We start from the raw sequence: 11,516 nt of genomic DNA on the forward strand, positions 1-11,516 counted from the left end.
ACCAGCAAATCGTATGTGGGGTCGATATCCTAGATTGTCAGACCTCTCCTGTCCACATAATTATTTTGGTGATATTTGACATCGCCACGTCACAATCAAACTGAAAAAAATACCATGAATAACTCATGCACTACCACCAAGGACAATATTATTTGCAAGTATTCGAAATTATTCGGACTTCAGTAAATGTCAACCGTTTTTAAATTTAAGTTTCAAGCCAACAAAAGACTCCCACTCGCATCCGGGTTGTACAGATGGACTTCCCATAGTAGTGGTTTCCCTAGATGAAACATAACCGTCTTCCAAAGGATTAACAGCTAATCGATTTACATGTAGAAAATGTCGATATATTCACACGACTCAAGGGTGAGATTTGGATGCATTCTTTCCAGTTTAATGTCTAAACAGAAACTTAACTAACCTTAGATTGATTCAGTACGTCATGTAGACACGTGTCAAGTAATTGACTAATGGTTAATTTAATGTCCAAGATTGAAATATGACCCGACACAACCTAGTTCGACAATACAGTTCGTTTTCGCACAGTTTACTTTGTGGCTAAATTTACTTTGTGGGGCAAACAAAATTTTGAAAGGTAAATTTTTCATTCTGAAAAATTATTAGCTGTGGGCGACCCGCATGAATGATTTCCCGAGCTTTGTAAGCGTGCAGTCACAATGTTCGGCTAGGTAAAATAATTACGAAGAATGACTTAGCGGTGAAATGTTTTTAAGATCTGTACAAATCTGGCTATAGAGATTGATCCACAATCTGAGAGCGGATATATATCCTATAGCATTTTTCTCTACCAAGACTCACACGACTGAGTGTCAAGTTTTGAAAACATTTGCTGTCAGCAAATTTCATCCACGTTTTGTGAGCGTCGCGGAGAAATGTTAAGAGTGCTTGGATATATTATTATTGTACTCGTACCTGTAATAATGATATATATTTTTACATCGATCGATTTTATTGTTTGGTTTAGTAAATATTTTCGAGAACGAAAAGGTAAAAGCAAGTCTGATTTTGTCGCACGAAGACTAACTTCTTCAACGTCTGCAGAATGGTCGTGTTTATCAATGGTAATCATCAACTATAGTTGTCGGAGTTATCATAAAGGCAAAAAATCTATCCGCTGAAAGGCTGTTCCACTGAAGTTAATGAAGTATAGTCCGGCAAATAATTATTCACAAGCAGTTGCTTGCTAAGCGTAATCCATATGCATCGACACCTGCACACTTGGAACATAAATCACCCAAGGTTTGTTAGATATTCTTGTAGTTAATGCATAATACTGGTAGTCAAGTTAGACAACACCTGCTGTTGAATAAAATTGGTAAAACCAGTACAGCCCACTTCCTTCTTTCCAGGAAATATCATCAGGGGAAGGCTTTTATTTTTAGCCACACATAAGGTATCGCAATCATTGAAAATTGTGCCTCCATTCCTACTCATATCATTGTGTATTCAAAGTTAATTATTTAGCAACTCTGCCGGGACTTACTCTTTCTGAGGTAAAAATAGCAATATATACCGGTACTGTGTGTAAGAAGAAATTAGGACATTTAGTCCACCCGGTAAACAGACCACCAGTTGACTCACAAATAAAGGCAGGGCTGGGAGTTCGAAACCGAAAAAGACCAATTAAAGACCCAAGAAGATTGATAATGCTAAAAGTGTTAGAAATGGGAGCAAAATCAACGAAAGCAAAGTATGACTATGATGTTTTTTCGAAAGCGACACTATACGTGCTGATACCAACAATGAAATAAAGACTAGGTAATTTTGTTATGTTGTTATCAGCTCGGCAGAGATAAAAGTAACTCTTTGTGCTTCGATATTTTTGACATAAGAGATTGAGGCTTAAGCCGGACTAAATTTAAAATTTACCATGCGCGGCTTAACAATTGTATGTAATGAGCTGGAGTCAATGTGAGTAGCTGTTAAAGAACGATCACAGTCACACTGGTGTACAAATGAAAGACAAGTGCCAGGTATGTAAGGGTAGGTCAAACCCCCAACTGGGACTGCTAAATGGACTCACAGTTGGCTCAAAATGCACTCTGGGACTGGTCCCAGTCGGCTTCCAGGACCAGTCCCAGTTGGCTTCCAGGACTTGTCCCAGTTGATATCAAGGACCGGCCCCAGTTGGCTTCAAAACGAACTCTGGGACCGGTCCCAATTGTCCTCCAGGCCTCAGTCACAGTTCACTTCCGGGACACGTCCAATTTGTGAACTGGGACCACTATGAAAAAACCCCAGTTACTGGTACTTCGTACTGACCATCTGTTTTTTTCTTTTTAATCTGCCATGATAATAGGTATACGCCGCATTTAATAAATCCCAATTATAAGGCCAAAGTAATTTTTAATTCTTTGTTTTGCATCTGTTTTTTCGACGGTCTATGGTTTTAATAAGATTTTACTGAGTAGCTTTTGTGCCTACAACTCTTTGCTTACAAAATTTCACATTTTATAGTATAACTTATGATGATCACGATGAAAGGAAGTTTCTGATGATTTTTGTATAGACACTTATGTAGATACATGGAAATCATCATGAAAACATAACTTATGTGCTTTAATTTTCTTGTGTATGTTTTAGTACTGTCTTCCCACTCATGTTTTCAAAAATTTGAGTGGGTGCAAAACAAAGAATGTTATTACTTTGGCCGAACTGTGATGTACACAATCTTAGCAATAGTACATCCTTTACTGTGGTGTGTGTGGAAATCTTATTGATAGAGAGACCGTGCGTGTACTGATGAAAAAAGAGATAAAAATAAGTGTGCAAGACAAGCAACTCACAAGCAACTCACAAATTTACATTAAAAATGACACAAACATTAAACGAAAACTGGCTGTGTTTGATAGAGTTGCAGTTCGGTTGAAGTATATGAGAGATATTTCTGAACAGATAGACATAAATAGGAGAGGGGCAACTATCAATAGTGAGGTCTACAACGATAGAAATGCATGTACAGCAGAATCATTTCATCTTTATGCGAGGAAATTTAAATCAATGAGGTGATGAGAATTTAAAACAAAGGGTTTTGAATATACAAATTAACAAGTCCAAAACACACACTGCTTCAAAACTTCATTGACAGCCAGTAGCTATGTAGCATATGCTGTCTCAGTGTTTTTCTGTGTGTTTGCCATAGCTCTATGGAACCACGAGTCCCAGAATTGAAATGAGACCTGACTGTCCTAGAATGAAACCGGGAGATGTTAGCTTTCCCACACAAACAACATACACTATTTTCACAACATCACAGGGAACATGAACAAAACAAGTGTACGCTATTGCTTCAAAAGGCATACAGTGGAGTGGGAACCTCTCCCCATTATATATTTCGGTTCCAGATAACTTATTTCACCTCTGCGGCCAGTGAAAGAGTTAAACTGGGGGTCGGCCCTGGAAGCAGACTGGGACCAGTCCTGGAGACTAACTCGGACCGATCCTGGAAGCCAACTGGGACTAGTCAAGGAGACCAACTGGGACCGGTCCCAGAGTGCATTTTGTGCCAACTGGGAGTGCCAGTTAGCAGTCCCAGTCGGGGGTTTGAGCTACCTTTACATACCTCCAAGTGCCGGATATGAAACACACCATGGGAACTAGACACGTTGGCATATGATTGAATAAAACGACAATATGGAGCTAAATCAGGTCTCTTGGTCATTTTTAGCCATCATAGATGACGGGCGAGACGGTTAAATCCTTCGAGCTACGTCAATCCGCGGCCATTTTCACAATTTCTTGACAATTTCATTCAAACTCAATGCAAGGACAACTTAACATTATATTAAAATTCACATGCACACCAATTTATTATATGATACGACCGTGTTTGGTCGCTAGGCGACCATTTTGTCATGATTGTTTCACTTTCAAAACCTCTCACATGCAGACATGTCCATACCGATTTCATTCAAACTTGGTACAAGGATATTGTATTATTATATACTAATTACATCGTTTTCTTCACGATAATATCTAATAAGGATGTCAGGCGGCAGAAGCATGAAAATCTTCAATTCAAACTTTATACATCGATCGAACAGGCCTCTGGGTGACCATTCTAGTATATTTTTCGTATCTCGAGCCTTTTGACTGACTTGCAGACACAATCGATCTTAGTAGAACGACAATTTACTATGAACAACATGTGCATACTAATTGCCGTTGAAAAATGATAAATGTACAATGAAATGCACACGGTTTTGCAGACTTATAGACTTATGGTTTCCAAGTTATTGTTGTTGTACTATATATTGCTATTGTGCTACATATGTCAATAAAGATGCGTCCAAGTCATCAGCAATACGAATCAACGACTCCCAAAAACTATTGATCCAGTGGAAACTATGGCTATGAAGATGACTAGTGCCGCATTACTTTTTTACACTTGCGGTAATCTATCTGAAAAGACAGGATTGCAAACAAGATTTTGTTGATGAATATCAAATCTATGTACTATGGTGTGTGTGCCATCAAATCATTGTACTCATAAATGGTATGATGTAAGTGAAAGTTCAGCACCTTTTATAATGCAGGAGGGTACAAAGTACAGTTTTATACGTCTAAATCAAACGCCAATAATCTATACTCTTTTGTCCGAAGCATGGCAATGCATTTATCTTCCTCGCAATATGCATCTTATAACATAGCTTTGTATCATAACAAAGTCTGACAATATGCTGAAGCAAAATTGTCTGTCAATTCTATATGTGACTGTAACATTATTTGAGATATCTTTCTGTTAAAAAAGCGACGATTTTGTCCTACACGATTCCTGATCACCTAGACTTATTTACATTTTGACTTTTTTCAAATGCCTCGTTTTCGTTTCGCTACATGCGCAGTTGCCATTGCAGTTCAGCTGGTGGAAGTACAATTCTGCAATCTCTAAAATTCATCGTGTGGCCGAGAGAAACTGTAATTTTGCTGGTTATTGTAAATGTACACAGGCAGTGTGACAAAACCAGTAAAAATAATGGTTGGTATCGACCGCCTAAAAGAGTAACTGTTTTATAATTTATTGTCCTATTTAAACAAACAAGTTGCAATATATGACAAATAATAGTAAAATTACCCGTAGAAAAATATACGTATTGAACAGCAGATTGTGAAGCCTGCTGGTACGCGGTTGAGCGTATGCTGAAGAAGATTATTCCAGCCAGAAAAAAGGTTACGTTGATTCAATAATGGGGCTACGATGCGCATCTGTGTTTAGTCTGGTCTGCCAGTCTTCTTTTCAAGCATGCATTAATTTATCATGTGCTGTGTAGACTTCTAGTAATTTGAATATTGGAATAAGAGTAACCGCACCGTCTTGCTACTTTTCCATTGATCTCTTCTTGTGTCAATCTTGAGATTATGATCCTTTAAATGATATCGTCATTCTTTTGATAAATCTTAATCCGAAACGTGATCCGAACAAAGCTGCAATTTTCTGTATGGAATGACATACCACAGTTGTTTTCCAATAGATCTTAAATTAAAGAGGAGGTAATTTTCCAATGGACCATAATGTCGATCCGATTTAATCTCTCTATGAACCACACAGTCATCAGTGAAGCCGCGAGTATCAGATTGAACACATTGAGGGAGGTCATTTATGAAAAATTTAAAAAAACACTCACAACAGGCACTGTATTAGATGTTGTTAATGAAGAATGATATTCTTGAGTTCTGTCACTCATTTAATATATTACGTCGAATGCCATAAAAATGCAACTTAAGAAAAAATCGTTTTGATGAACCCTATCAAGGCCTTACTAAAGTCAAGAACAGAAAGATCATGCAGTTTTAATTACCTCAATCAGAGGCAGCTGAAAATTCGTGGAATAACGTTAGAGCTTGTTGTTTGAAACTACGCTGCATCCTCAAGCCACGTTGACAATTACTAAGTTTTAATCTAGTTTATATGCCTCATAATATTTCTCACAATATAATACGCCTTGATCTTACAGCGGAGACTTGTTTATCAAATTTTCTATTGTAAATTTTTTAAACATTGCTTTGAATGGTGACTGACGCTATCGATAGGCTTCTGGACCAATAGGCATAGATGAAAATCTCAATGTTACATTCAAAGTTATCGTAGATGTGGGAAACATTTAATTCCTTGAAGATCAGTTCGATGGGAGTTCTGAGTGGCGTAAAGATAGCAATTCTGACTCTCCTTTCTCTCCAAAGTTTACGGATTTAAAGTAGAGAAGTACATAATTACTTTTTCAGATCTCCATTGCAGAGCGTACCAAGGATGTGTTTTGGAACGATTTGCCTACTTTTTGAAGATAAAGTAACTTTCCACTGCTTTTGGTAAATATTATATGAATGTGTTGTTTCCAGGAATGTGGAGTCGATTTTATTTCTGCTTCAAGTTGATCTACATTACTTACTCGACGTAGAGATTCTATCTGAGCGGTTTTAACGTAAAATCAATGATGACAAGACAAAAGAACCTATTTCTTTTGTCTTTTGTTATAGTCTATTGACTAAGCACTGGTTTACGAATTTATTAAATCGGCGTTAGCATCGTAAGCATCAAGTCCATGGCCCAGAGCAAGAGAGGTGTATCTCAGTTTTTCAACAAACTTAGAGGTGAATTAAGGTGCTAAAAATCTTAACTCTAAAATTCAATTTGTTTTTAGTTAATGGTTTTATGGGTCAAGGGTAATGTCATAGATGTACAAAATGTCATAACTGAATGTTACAATGATGTAATCAATTTTATGTTAATTGAAAAATGTTGAGTTACGTCCCTCTTGCACTAGCAATTTCAGCAATAAAGGTCCGTACCTCACCATGATTTACGTCCTTTATAGAGGGTAACTCAATATATGTTACGTCCTTTATGCACAGTTCGATTTTCTGATTTTTGATGAAATATTCATGAATAGCATCATCATTATAAGATGTTTTTACATTTTGACATTTTTACATTTTGCCCGTGCGAAACGGGCGTCAGTAAGCAAAATGGTTGTAACTCAAATTACGTCCATATGGCAACATGAGTTATATTGACTGTTTTACTCAAAATTTTCACAAAAGGTGCATTTCACATTCCTGAACAAAAAACATCTAAACTTAACTCCATGTTGAAAAAATGAGTTACCCCACTCTTGTATTGACAATTGAAGTGTGGGCCCGAGAAAACGCGGAAAAAATTAGAGTTATCAACGAGGGGGCAGAAGTAAATGACGACGTGCAATCTGTAAGAAAAGAATGGAAAAGAATGGATCCTAGGTTAAACGATGTCAGTTGGAATGAATATGTTTGTGCTAGTCTATAAGCCAGCCAGTAATCGAGCAGAGATGTTGTAAGGTAAAACAGATATAGGGGATATAGGGGTGTAACAGATTTAGGGGGACGGAGTCATAAAATTAAATTGATAACATCTTGAGTAACTACAGGATAATGGAATATACAAGTTCCACAGTCTTCGTTTTCATGATGCTGTTCTCTTAGAATTATTACGTTTATAGGCAAGAGAAATTGTCAGGAGTTTGAAGAGTCTAAATGTAGCAAAATAAACTCAGCTTCAGGATAAAAGACTGAAAACGACACAAAATGCGACATCCGACAGTGTGGGCGAGTTTTTATGAGGTTTATGTATCAAGGGAGGTCTGCATTAGTGTGTTTCAACGACATATCAAAATAATAATATAATAAATGGGGAATATTTATGCAAACATTAAATACTGAAGACTACTATTAAGAACATGCATATCGGGATAATGAAATATGGGCTATTCGTAGGGATATCAAATTATAAGCTTTTGACCGCAATATATCTTGACAACACTATCTTCACAACTTGAAATAGAACGTTTCCCTTAGTCATTTTTACAATATAACGGAATATATCTACATTTGCTCACTTCTTAGTGATCAAGGGTTTTTGCTTGCATAAAATTTACGACTTTTTAGGGGTTTACGTTTACATGGGTAACTACTCGCACGTTAATTGAGATACAATTTGATCGCTGCATGACAGGATGTTTATTAGTTCATTTTCTTTTACATAGCAAAGTGCTTGAAATAATGGAATTGGTTGAGGCAGACTTTTTTACTTGAATTTGCCAGGTGTACACTAGAATACGTATTCACGATTCCTTCGAGGAGTCTTTGAAAGCTTTGGAGGAGTAGGTTGCACAGTACTAGAGATTTCCCATAATGCATCATGATTTGTACCAATGTAGATTCCCTTGTGAAGTCTACCATGCCTCCAATGTGTAGACAATATCCTGGACTAGTTGTAAAAGTTCTGAAAACGTACTTTTAAGGACCTTTCTTCTCAATTCCCATTTTAAAGGATTAAGAAAATTGTGCTTGATTGAGGAGGAGTTAGCCTTTTTGTAAATTTTCCACTGATTGTGTCCTCAGCCATACAGAATAAAGTGATGGAAAGTAGGAAGAGTAGTTGCACCTGTTTTATGAAACATAAGGATATTGATTTTTTCTAAATAGAAAAGACAAAAGAAATTTACATGTTAACTTTTTTCATAGAATGACCCCTAGGTCATAACTTGCTTCCCAAAACTGCGACATTGGTATACCTTCAAAATATCACTTTTATGGTTAATTGACGCTTTCTTTGAAATTTGTACCACAATATTTCAACGTACTTTTAAAAAATATAACTAATCAATTATCGTGAGACTTCACATTATTGCTTTTATGCACAACTGAAAAAGTTATAAGAAAACCAATGTCGTTGGTACAAATCAAACAGCATTGTGGGTAATTTATTGTACTGTGGACTGCACTGTCAGAGTGCTTAATGTTTTGATATTTGAAATAATTTGTCCTCATTTACTATTCTACAATCACTTTGCAGCAGACACCGTATCTAAAAATTCACAGATAGACCATTATTGTTTTAAGGAACAACTGCTGTATCCCTGTCCCATCTCTAAATCACTAGGTTATGCTACCTTACGATGCCGCCTCAAAATACTACATATCGTGTATGACGAGCTTTCGTACCTCTTCCTTCTATTGATACATCGGCGTTATCTTCAGAAGACGGCGCTATAACATGTTCTGCTAGATAGTTTAACTAAGTTTGTATATGTAGCCCTTTGGCAAAATATGTTGGTGCCGCTGGTCGAAACTTAAGTAATCTAGCTGAAAACATTAATGAAATTTTCGAATGTAAAAAACATCTTGCATAAAACAGGTATTTTCGATGACTTGAAAGCACCCATAAAATAATCTGATATTCCTGGTTTCAGTAAGTTATTAAATTTGTTACGGAGGTGATATATTGGATGAGCAAAAGGCGACTAGAAAAATCATGTCCACCTACGTTTTTGCGTAGTTTGGTGAATTCGATTGTTGAGTTAAGATCAGTGGATCATTATCGTCGAATTTGCCAGCGTCTCTCGACATGCGCATTGACTGATTCGTCAGTCTGAGTCTGATTTCTCGGAAACACAAGTAGCGACATCGTCAAATTTGTGATTCTATCGCAGACCTTTTATGGGTGTTGTTATTGGACAGAGTTGATTTGGATGTTTCATACAAAATAAGTGTCCTTAATTACTAAATCATTGTAAGCCCATTATTTGTAATTTTTGGCATTTTTTACCTCGGAAAATTTCATGTTAGAGGCTCATATTTGTTGCAAAATGTTGTTTTACGAAGAAACAAACATGATTAGTGATGTTATGACCACATAAAACTGCTAATTTTTGTTCAAACGTGTTGCATTTCCGAGCTCGTTTGTTGACGTCTGGCACGCTCAGCGTGCTGGGGAGGACGCAGATAATGTTGACGCCGCAATCACGCGAGATGTACAAGTTAACGTTTATAGCGGGATCAAAACCATATAGCGTCGTCGATAGCCAGACATCGCTACGCAACGTGCTCGGACAATGGACTACGACGTAAGTACCGGGCATAAGTAATGGATATTTATTTTGAAATTGCTGTAAATGGCTCAGCGTGCTGAGGACGACGCATATAATGTTGACGCCGCAATCACGCGAGATGTACAAGTTAACGTTTATTGCGGGATCAAAACAACATAGCGTCGTGGATAGCCAGACATCGCTACGCAACTTGCTTGGACAATGGACTACGACGTAAGTACCGGGCATAAGTACGTAATGGATATTTATTTTGAAATTGCTGTAAATGGCTCGTGCATGTGCAGAAGAATTAATAGTAACCTAGCTAGAGGGCCCGTGTCTCGTAAAGTTTATCGAAACACATGGCGTTTTACAAGCTCTCAACGAAATATTAAGTGAAACGGGTATGCCTATCTAGAAAGACAGTAGGTTTTAGTATATCATTCATGAACATATAACACCGCCCTTCCTACATCGTGCAACATGACCTTATCAGAACTGAATGCATCCCGTTTCTCGGAGAGGCTGAAGTATGTAAGTTACATAGCAGCGTATGGAAATATTACGCGAATATTTATCTCCATGAGTGAAATGTGTGCTTCCTGTGGATCTTGTGAGTTTAAAAATTCCAGAAGAAGAAACATAAAAAAAATACGTCAGGGCACCAGTTTTGTACGAGACCTGGTTGAAAAACGAGAAACAGCCACATAAAATTTTGATGGGCGTATCGGCTCTTATCACCTTAAAGATTTCGCATTCCAGCTTGCATGATATCGAAATAGTTCTTCGACTATGGACGCATGTCAGTTCAACTAAATTGGTTCCTCGAGATAAATTGTCCACATAGCATAGTAGAAAGGCAGTTTAACAGTACAGGAGAAACTTAATGTTTTCACTAAAAAGCTGGAAGGAAGAAATTAGCCCCTGTATTATTGGAATAAAAAACGACACCAACAAAAGCTGCGTACCTTCTCCTGTGAGCTTTCTTGGTTTTATACTGTTGGGGCGTGTGCAAAAGTAGGAGTATCACCTTATAACATTTCGTTGAATATCAACGATAGTGACAGTACGTTGACATTTAGCTGGGACACTGTCAGGGTTGTCGCGGAATGCAGCACAGAAAATATCCATATTAAAGAGAAAAGACGTTGAGATCAAAAGTCAAAAGATCGTGTACTCATGATTGAAAAATACAAATACAGACATGAATAATACATGTGCTCAAGGTATTTCGTTGTTTGTACATTTATGTACCAAGTTGTGATATAGTTCCCACTCCATCTGCTCCCTATAAACAATATTAGGCTCCAGAGAGAGAACGCCTTAGTTTGTATGTGTATGCTGTGAAACTATATATATATATATATATATATATATATATATATATATATATATATATATATATATATTATATATATTATATATATATATATATATTATATATATATATATATATACATATAAATGTAGTTCAAACTAAAGGAAAGTTACACAGAGAATACAGAGAGGATGAAAAGAAAAATGCAAAATACAATCTTGCTTGTACAGTTTATTTTTTGTTCATTTTATTTTACATTTTATAACTGAAAACCAAACATCCAGGCTGCGGCGTTGAGGTTTATTTCAGTGATTGAAGAATAAACATTGAAAACG

Source organism: Ptychodera flava, chromosome 9 (genome assembly GCF_041260155.1).
Source record: "Ptychodera flava strain L36383 chromosome 9, AS_Pfla_20210202, whole genome shotgun sequence".
Lineage (NCBI taxonomy): Eukaryota > Metazoa > Hemichordata > Enteropneusta > Ptychoderidae > Ptychodera > Ptychodera flava.